At 46.4% G+C, this 2,879-nt stretch overlaps 1 protein-coding gene across 7 annotated transcripts in view; it reads left to right on the forward strand.

Moving 5' to 3' along the window:
- Positions 1-2,879, forward strand: part of ABCC9 (ATP binding cassette subfamily C member 9) — a 163,592-nt gene that overhangs the window by 130,211 nt on the left and 30,502 nt on the right. The gene's annotated exons all lie outside the window — the stretch shown is intronic.

Consider the following 2,879-nt stretch of genomic DNA (forward strand, 5'->3'; position numbering starts at 1 on the left):
ATATCAGTATTAGGGGGCAGGTTTGGGTTTGGTATCTATGGGGCTGGAGAGTGGGTCATCCACTGAGAAATGTAATAGGAGGAAAGATTTTTGCTTTGGGCTTGGGTGAAGTAAACGAGCCCTCGACTGTGGGAACACTTCTTTCCCTATCTCTCAAATAGTTCAAGTTTACTGGCCATCACTGCACACTGCAGGACACATTTCTTACCCTTGCTTATGCAGGGATGGGTGATGGGTATGCTGGGTAGGAACAGGGTAAGACTAGCAAATTTTTGCTCTATTGATATTGTTGTGGGGTTATCATTTGACCCAGGCAGATTGATGGGTCTATTTACTACTGTGTTTTAAAAATTTACTACAGTAGCATAGCAGAGAAGGAGCACTCTGTAGAAGAGAAAAATAATTGAGTAAATGGCTGGCATGGCAGAAAGCAGGCTGAAACATGTAGCTTATATGGCGTAGACAATAGGGAGTGTGACTGGAACGCTTCTCCATTGTGGGGAGGAGCAGGTACTGGTGCAGCACTAAGACTGGGCCTTATGCTGGCCAATATGAAGCAAGAGCAGGAGAATGCTCAACAGCACCCAGGAGAGCCTTAAATCATATTTGCAGTGCCATATCAGCACAACAGGAGCCTGCCAGGGGCTTAGGGTCTGCTCCAATACGCTTTACCTTCACACTGGAATTCTTTTTACTAGTGCTGTTCAGTTAGCACAGAGTGGTAGTAGGCAAGAGAATAGAATTATGCCAGTGAACATAATCCTCGCTTGAAAGATAAAGCCAAGCTGGACTGACCTCTCTAGGGTGCAAAAGCCTGGAGACACTGATCTATCAGTGTCCCTTTCTCAACCTTGCTGGTTTAATCCAAAGCAAAGGCAGGTGCCAGTAAGTTTGGAACCAGGTTGGCTGCAGGAAGTGCTGGAGCAAGGGAGATCATCCATTTATCTATCTATCGTAGCTCCAGTCCTAGACTGGCTGCTGACCATATTTAAAGAGCCCAGTCTACCATATCATGAAGTGGACTTCAGTTCCACAACTTCTTGGCAGCATTTCCTCCACTGGGGTAAAGTTAATACCCCTCTCTAAGGTCTGTTCTGCATGAAGCCATTGGCATCCTAGAGGTTAGCAGGTTATTTTACTGCTGCCCAGAACTCCATGATAAGAGTCGCAGGTAGTTCCATCTACTGTAAATTATGGTAGCTAAGGTTTAACTATTTGGTACTTATGCTGTGAGTAAAAACGAAAGCAGAACAAATCAGCCATTAACTGAAGTTTGATCACTCAGTTGTGGGTTCTCTCTGTCTGCCCTATCACATCTCTTGCAAAATTTTGGATGTGGCTTGACCAGTGGTTGTTCCCTTCTTGATAGATTTTCAGTTCTTCCTCTTTGGAGTCCCAACAATGTTCGGACGTGGATGAAAGCAAAGTGCTTCTCTTGTTGCTCTTTCTGTAGTGATTGCGCAGCTGTGGTGCAGATTTAAAGGAAGTGCAAAGCTCCTTGGATGCCAGGTTTTTTCCTCAAATGCCCCATAGTTATGTTTACTAGGGGTATGTGAAACAGGCCCTATTCAATTTGAATTCAGATTGGGCCCGAATAAGGAAGTGATTCAATTCATTGATTTGGATCACTGTCCCCAATCAGATTTGGCTGAATCCAAATATGAAGATTTGATGCTTATTCAGAGAATTAGTGATTCGGACATAGACACAGCTTTAGATGTTTTTTCTACATACCTCTAGGTACCGGGCACAGCTCGTGAATGCTGCGATGCCAAGGTGGATGGAGCATCTCACAGGAGTGTGGGAGGGCTCCCCGCACGCTTAGTGGCAAACCCAGAAGTGGACTGGAAATAGTTCCGGTCCACTTCCAGGTCCACTGGGGAGCACACTGGGGGCCCTCCCACACCTCCCCAGCTTGGCAATTGGCTGCAGGGGGACCCCAGTTGCCCCCCCAGACCCAGGAGGCACCAGTCGCCAAGCTGGGGTGAGCACGGGCCCCCCCCCACATGCTCCCCAGCAGACCCAGAAGTGGATCGGAAGTGCTTCTGGTCCACTTCCAGGTCTGCTGCCAAGTGCACTGGAACCCACCCCCCGTGCTCTTGTGGGATGCTCCATCTGCCCACCATTGCAGCATTCACGAGCTGTCTGGTACCTTTAGGTATGAAGAAGAAACATTTAAAACTATGTCTATGTCGAAATCTTTCCAAATCTCTCTGAATCGATTTGGAGGGTTCCAGTTTGATTCAGAGAGATTTAAGGGTCTCCTGATTCAATTTGGATTGGAGATTCGGCCACCGAATCGGGCCAAATCTCCGCTGAATCAAATCAGCTACCGAAGTTTCATACAGCCCTAATGATCACCATTTGCCATTCCCTAGGCAATACATTTCTATGCAAGCACGAATCAGGGAAGCACATTGATTTCAGTAAATGGAAATATTAGAAAGTAGGGCTGTGCGAAATGGCAGCGTTCCGTTTCGACCAGTGTTTTGATGGAACAGTGTTTCATTTCAAATTTTGTTTTGATTTGAAATAGCTGTTCTATTTTGTTCCATTGAAACAGAGTCGAAATGGCGAAACTGTTACAATGTTTCACCCATAGGATATAATAGGGAAGGACAAAACAGCCTATAACTTTGATCTCACTTGATTTGGATGAAACTTGCAGGAATGGTAGCCCCTTCTGCAGGCACGAATCCTGACAAGTTTTGAGGAGATAGGAGCAGGAGGTTTGGGGAAACTGCACCCCAACATTTTGAAATCAAAGCTTGTGTCACGTGTATGTGTTAAGCCACAGTGGGCTCAAAACTGCAGGCATGCTAACCCCTGCTGAGGCCACAAAGTCTGCCAAGTTTCAGAGAGACAGGTGCAGGGGCTTG

This window comes from Gavialis gangeticus, unplaced genomic scaffold, assembly GCF_001723915.1.
Source record: "Gavialis gangeticus isolate Ggan-Ray unplaced genomic scaffold, GavGan_comp1, whole genome shotgun sequence".
NCBI classification, from domain to species: domain Eukaryota; kingdom Metazoa; phylum Chordata; order Crocodylia; family Gavialidae; genus Gavialis; species Gavialis gangeticus.